The 7657-nt window shown below is 40.8% G+C and overlaps 1 non-coding gene across 1 annotated transcript; it reads left to right on the top strand.

Moving 5' to 3' along the window:
- Positions 1–6793: 6793 nt before the first annotated feature.
- Positions 6794–6898, top strand: LOC141593863 (small nucleolar RNA R71). The gene has a single exon (XR_012521921.1). It is a non-coding gene; the product is annotated as a small nucleolar RNA R71 (small nucleolar RNA).
- The last annotated feature ends 759 nt before the right edge of the window (positions 6899–7657 follow it).

Genomic DNA, 7657 nt, shown 5'->3' with positions numbered 1-7657 from the left:
TTATGGTCACATCAAATATCCCCAAACCGAACCTTTGCTCGTCCCGAGTAAAGAGGTGACAAAGACTAGGACCAATACTAACCTATCCTAATAATATAGCCGATATGAGACAATTAGCGGGTCTCACTCCGCCCCTTCAACTCACAACAAGACAACCATGAGGTAGGATGCCTTCTTGCAAGGCAAGGTGGGTCTTGCAAAATGGCGACACATCCAAACATTAAGCACAAAAACACATAATGGATGTATCTACAAAAGGAATAGCCACTCCCTCATCAAGTGGCGGAGGCACTAGAGAGGAACAAATTTAAGAGCATGTAATCCTTCACAAATACTAGTTCAACAAATTACTAAGTCTAAGAGGATGGCACTAAATCACCTCCAAATGGTGTTAAACTAGACTACTTTTGTCCTCAATTTCCAAATGCTTTCGTCAAGAGCGATCGGATGGTGGTGGAATGATGATCCCTATGATGCTAGTGGCATATGACATGACAAGTCTCGAATTCTCTACAAAAGTAAAGGTCATGGATCGTCCCAAGCTCGACCAAGTGGCTTGACAAAAGGCTTTTGGGAATGAAATGCTCAAATCTTTATTCACAACGGGTGGATATGACTAGTATTTCAAAATTGTCCTCATTTCACTTTCACATTTCAAAAATTTAAGATGGGGTTTGTCCCTTCCGGCTAGTGTCCTTTGCTTTCGCCAATCGCTTATTAGGCAACCGGTTAACCTCTAGACAATAGCTTTTCGGGGTGAAGTCACTCTGTCTCTGGGCGGCCGAATTCACAACCGTATGGGGACCTAATTCAATGGATCCCACACCAAAGCACATCGAAGTAGTAAACCTCCATCAAAACAACTTAAAATTTCTCAACATTCAACAATTCATAACATTTGAGGTTTCCTTGGCATTACATTACTTCCACATGACAAAATTTGTTTGAGATGAGCACTTCAAGCTTATTGATAGAAAAAATTTTGGGTTGCCTTACCACAAGGTCAATCAAGGTCACCTAGACAAGTTAACCAAGTCCATATCGCATCACGGGGTTGGATAGGTGACTCACATGCAAACCCTTGACTAGGCCTTGGGTCATGGGTCAAAAGACACTAGTATGACACTATCTAGGGTGTTTTACAACCATTCTAGTAGGCAAAGTCTTAAGTTGAACAAGTATTTATAATGGCTTAGTTGCTCTTGTCAAAGTTCCTAAATAGGCATTTTTCAAAACTTTTTATCTAAATGCAACTATATGCCATGATGCAACTAATATAAACATCCTAATGCAAGTGATTCTACCAACTAATATGACATATAAACTAAATGCAAGCCCTAAGTTCACATTGTTTTTACCGCATCAATCAAAATAAAGCCACATAGTCATTAACATAAAGAGGAAAAAGGAGATTGGAAAGATCATACCATGCGGTCTTCAATATCCTCATGTCTCTGATGTGGCGTAGTCGATCAATGTGAACAAAGGATAGAACAAACACAATATATACAAAGGAAATAAACATATTTTTGGGTTTTCAATTTTTCAAATTTTTATGATTTTTGAAATTTTTCAATTTTTTTGATTTTTAAATAAGAGTTAAATGTTAGAATTCCCATCCCCACCCTAATATGGGCATTGTCCTCAATGGCCAAAATGATGGAAATTATGCAAAGATGATGCATGATTTCTATACTAAATGCAATCTACACTAAGCTATACTACATGATGCATGGTTTTTGTTATGACGGAGAGGATAATTTAGATTACCTCCCGTTGCGTATGCATTAACTTCCCCAAACCGAGTAAGACACTATTGTTAATGTCCAAGGATGGGTATAGTTCATGCACACACTATGCTATGCATGAAACTAATTTGTCATTTTGGATTTTACAAATGGGAACAATAAGATAAGAACACCTCAATGGTACCGAGGTGTGAGTCTTTTGATGGGGCTAGGACTAAACCAACAATGATCAAAATGAAATAAAATACAAAGAGATATAGACAAACCATGGGAGTGTAGGAGTCTCCAAGGCTTGCTAGTCTTCCATCATGCTATCATCATCATCACTTCCCTTATGAGAAGTGGTCACATTGCCACTTTCCTTGTCATTTGCTTCTTCACTTTCTTCCTCATCTTGCTCATCATCATCTTCACCATTTCTTTCTCCATCTTCACTTGCATCTTCCTCAATATTATCATCAACTTCTTCATCATTTCCAACAACCTCATTGTCTCCCACAACGACCCTAGATGCACCCAGAAATAAGACTTCTCTATCCGCCCAACTAGGCAAAGGACAAGATGGATCAAGGAGTCCTTGCCTAGCTAAATGTAGGAGGGGTGGATATTGAGCCAAATAAGCATTTTTCCGATCTTCATAGGCTTGCTTGTGCATTGCTTGCATGAGAAGAGTCACATAGTCTTTCCCAACTTCAATTCCTTCCGGTTTGAACTCATCATACTCAAAGGGGTAAGGTGGTATGACAATGGAAGAGGAGGGGGTTTCAAGATCACCCTTTTGTTGTTGAATGATATACTCGGCTTCTTCGGAAAGGGGAAGTAGATAATTGGTCCGGTGGACGCTTAGGCGACAAATCTTCGAGGGCAAGGTGAACGATCTAGCTTCACTAGTTAGCCATCCATACTTAGTGTCAAGGGGTTATGGGCAACCCACTTGAACTTGTGAATCATAATATGCATATCAATAAGATGGCCACCTTCCTTTGCTTTGTACTTGTTATCCTTATTGAAGTTAGGATCAAAGTGCTTAGCTAGGACCGTGACTAGGCCGCCATTGACAATAACGGTCGTGCCCTTCTTCCCACTATCAACATTAAGCCATCTATCTACCAAGAGCCTCAAAGAATTGTAAGGCTCGGTATGAATTCTTCCGATATTCAAAGCCGATTCAAGGAGAATAAAATCAAGTCTTGTGAAATGATTGGTGTCTTTCCTAGCAATTATGGTATTTCCCACAACCTTGTGCCATACTCTTATGCCCGGATGATGGACCAAAAGAGCACGACATGCATGAAAATCCTCAAATTTCTTCCCGGAGATCGCCTTCCAAAGAGGCTCGGGGTCATACTTTCCATAATGCTTAAGATAACGTGATTCATCACTAAGACCCAAAATTTCACCTAATTCCGTAAAGGTAATGCGTCTACTAACATTAGCTAGACGAAACTCGAGATTTTCTCTATTCTCAACTTTGGTGACTTTCAAAGAACTTAAAAATTCCAAGACAAAGGAGGGGTATGTCAATTCCTTTGTTTCAAACAATTTCTTCAACCCCATGGCTTTGAAAAAGGCTTTTGTTTGTTCAAGAACACCCAATTTTTCCAAGGTATCCTCACATATGAATTTGGTGGGTTGAATAGATTTCATAGCAAACTTGACAAAGGTATTTCTATGGGTATCGGAAATAAAAGTTACCTCCGGATAATGCAAAAGTTGATTAATTACCGGAGTAGAAGATGTTGATGGTCCCATAGAAGGTTGTTGTTGTTGTTGCATTTCCAAGTTTGGTGTTGCCACCACCATAGCCAAAGCTTTCTTTGTTTGAAGAGCCTTTTGCCTTTGTGAGAGTGCCTTAGCCTTTGGTGCCTTTGTTGCCTTTGTTGCTCCCTTAGTCCTTGCCATTGATGAACTAACCAAGAAAAGAATGAAAAATCTTCAATTTGTAGTATGCCCAAATCGATTTGAAGGTGAAAGGCTTTGCCTTTATGAAAACAAAAATCGACTCAAAGGTTGAAGATTTTGTTCTTGGTTTTGATTTTTGTTGAAGAAGGAGTGATTAATTTGTTGTTGGAAGGATGGTTTGATTTGATTTTGGTGAATGTTGTTGAGGGTTTTTGTTTTTATGATGGAGAGGATGAGGGTTTTGATGTTGTGGGTAGTGTTTATGAATGAATGAATGAATGAATGAATGAATGAATGAAGGTGGGAGGGGTTTTAAAGAGGCCGAAAATTTCAAAACTGCAGGGGCAATCCGTGTGGATTAGGCTCAATCCGTGCGGATTCTGCTTCTTCTACCTTTGCAAAAACTCGCCTAAAGACGGGCGGGTTTGGTACAATCCGCTCGGATTTGCAAACGACGGACGGATTTCTCCGAGAGAAATTTGCTTGTTTTCCTCACCGCAAAGACGGACGTCTTTCTCCCGGACGGACGGATTCTTCAAGACGGGCGGATTTTCGAAATCCGCTCGGATTCTTTAACATCAAGAAAATTTCAAAATTCAGCTTAGTTCAAGACGGCGTCTTTTCTCGCAGGACGCTCGGATTGCATAAGACGGGCGGATTCTTGGGAATCCGCTCGGATTCTTCCCCTATGTACACCTGATTCGCCCACCCGTGCACAAATTTCCCTTTATCATTCTTCCATTCTTTCTTTCAAGTCTTGTGTTCTTCATTGTGGGGGCACTACTAAGGCATGGATAGCCTAGGCAATTGCCATCCCCACACTAAGGTAAAGCACGACACATCAATTGAAATTGTTAGTCCCTCCCTCACTTCTCTCTTATATGACAATTATTTTGATCAAAGTAAATAAAAATCCAAAGATGACAAAAATGCAATACAAGAATTGAAATGTAAGTTAGGGAGTTAGAAATATTTACAAGTGGTGGTTTAAGGAGGACTCCACCAAACTCTCATTCTCGATGAGATGTCAAGGGGGCATGTTCAAGGTGTTGTTGATGTTGCTCAACACCTTGAAGAAGTAATCAAAAGCTTGTTCATTATTATGGTAGAGGTCCTCAATAGACCGTGGCCCTTGTTGTTGATCATGATCGATGGCATGTCCAATGTAGGGATTAAAAATCCCTTCAAATTCGTCGTCCCAAAGACCACAAACTTCATTGAGTTGATCATTGAAAATCTCTTGCTTAGATGGAGACAACTCTCCCAATTTCTTCTCTTGGCCAATGAGGCCATCCTCTTCTTCCTTGGTTGATTTTGATGAGCTTTGCAAGCTCTCCTTGTCACAATTCACTTGCTCTTTGAATGGAGCATCTTCAATTTTCTTCCTCCATTGGAGTTCCGATTTCTTCCTTTCATCTTTTCGGCTATAATGATCGATCATGAAACATGCCTCATGCAAACGAGGAGCTCTCATAGTCTTGTCAAGATTAAAAGTTATGCTTTCATCTCCCACTTCTAGAGTGAGCTCACCATGTTTCACATCAATTACCGCACCGGCGTTGTGTAGGAAAGGTCTTCCTAGGATGATTGGAATGTTGGAATCTTCCTCCATATCAACAATGACAAAGTCCACCAGGATGAAAAACTTCCCAATTCGCACGGGGACATCTTCCCATATCCCTAACGGTGTCTTCGTCGATCTATCGGCCATTTGGAGTGTGATGTTGGTGCATTTAAGCTCTCCCATCCCCAATCTTTTACTTACCGAGTACGGCATGACACTCACACTAGCCCCTAGATCACATAAGGCTTTGTTGATCGTCGTGTCGCCAATGGTACACGGTATTGAGAAGCTTCCCGGATCCTTTAACTTTGGAGGTGAACTTCCTTGAAGTATTGCACTACTCACCTTAGTGAAGGCGATAGTCTCAAGTTTCTGGATCGACTTCTTCTTTGTGAGGATATCTTTCATGTACTTCGATAGGCCGAACGTGATTGATTAATTCCGTGAAAGGAATTGAGACTTCTAAATTCTTCACAATTTCCATGAACTTTCCAAGTTGATCATCAAATTTGGGCTTGGCTTGACGACTTGGAAAAGGAAGTCTAATCACAATGGGCTCCTTCTCTTTGGCCTTGTCTTCATTTTTCTTTGAACTTTCTTCTTTTGATGATTCTCCATCCTTGAGTTTTGCACAATTTCTTCCTTTTCACTAGCTTCCACAACTTCATCCTCAACTTGCTTCTTCGGTGCTTCATACCTTGTACCACTTCTCAAGTGAATGGCACTAACTGTTTCATGTCTAGGGGGATTACTTTGAGGTGGTAATTGCCCCTTTTGTCTTTGTGAGCTCGAAGATGCTAGTTGAGTCAATTGTGTTTCCAACATCTTGGTGTGAGCTAGAATGTTGTTGATGATGGTTTCTTTTGCTTGGCTATCTTTTTGCATTTGGGTGAAAAATTTCTGTTGATTCTTTTGCATTTGGAGGACCGCTTTTTGGACATCAAAACCTTGGTCATTTTGGTGATTGTATGGATTTTGATTTTGGTAACCTTGGTTTTGATTGTAAAAGGGTCTTTGATTTTGGTTTCTCATGGGTGGTGGAGTGTATGTTGTTTGAGGGTTTTGAACATTTTGGCTTTTGTATGAGAGATTTGGATGAAATTTGGTGTTTTCATTGTAAAAATTTGAATAAGGGGTACCACTCTTGTATGCTTGGAAAGCATTCACTTGTTCGGTTGTTCCCCTTCACTCACTTGGGTCATGTCCCAAAGTTCCACAATTCTCACATATCCCACTTGGGATTGATGAGGATGCCGTCATGGCATTGACATGATGCTTCGATGATTTTGAGTTTTCCTCAAGTCTAGCCATAGCTTGTTCAAACTTCAAGTTGATTGTATCGATATGGGAGCTTAGTTGGGCACCTAATTGAGTAACGGCGTCCACTTCATACTTTCCTCCTCTAGTAGCCTTGCGAGGCCTACTATATTGTGAATTGTGGATTGCCATCTCTTCAATTTTGCTCCAAGTTTGGTTGTCATCAACCTCGGTGAACATCCCATTCGATCCCATATAAAGGATATTTCTTGAGTCTTCATAAAGACCGTTCCAAAATTGTTGCACCAAAAACCATTCGCTAAGTCCATGGTGAGGACATGAGCGACAAATTCCCTTGAACGTCCCAAGCTTCATACAAAGACTCTTCATCCCTTTGCTTAAAACCCGTAATTTGAGCTCTTAGCATGTTGGTCTTCTCCTGGGTAGAATTTTGTAGAAAGCTAGAGCCAACTTCTTCCAAGAATCTATTCCAAGGGTGGCCTTATCAAGGCCCTTCAACCATTGCTTTGCGGTGCCGATTAAGGAAAAAGGAAATAAGACCCATCTAATTTGGTCTTGAGTCACGCCCGTTTGAGAGATAGCATCACAATAATCGCAAAAGGTTTCCATATGAGAATGAGGATCCTCACTAGGCATCCCCCCAAATTGGCTCCTCTCAACTAGTTGGATGAAGGCGGACTTGGCAATAAAATTTCCGGTGAGATGTTGCGGTGTAGGAGTACCATTTGGTAGATTCTCCTCGGTGGGTGCGGAGTGTGACGAGAATTTTGGCATTGTAGGTGGATTGTGTGGGGTATTGTGTAATGGGTTTTCTTCTCCTTCTATTGCGAAAGGATTGACAAACTCACTAGTGGGTTGAACAACTTCACCAACACCTCTCAAATTCCTCCTAACAAGTCTCCTATTGTTCGTCAAGGTTCTTTCGATTTCACGGTCAAAAGGTAACAAATCACTTTGTAACCTTCTAGACATGCAAAATATCAAACAACTCAAAAACAATTAGAACAAACCTTGAGGAGTTTTACTTCCTCAAGGCGAAGAAAGACACAACTAATAACAAAAAGGAAATCTAAGTCAAACAAACACCGTCCCCGGCAACGGCGCCATTTTTGATGCGATCCCGCTAAGTGTTCACAAATTAAGATGTGGTCGTTGGTCACGGTCG

This window comes from Silene latifolia, chromosome 7 (assembly GCF_048544455.1).
Source record: "Silene latifolia isolate original U9 population chromosome 7, ASM4854445v1, whole genome shotgun sequence".
Taxonomy (NCBI): Eukaryota; Viridiplantae; Streptophyta; class Magnoliopsida; order Caryophyllales; family Caryophyllaceae; genus Silene; species Silene latifolia.
Note: the sequence above shows the minus strand (reverse complement) of the source record. Positions and strands in the feature narration are given on the sequence as shown.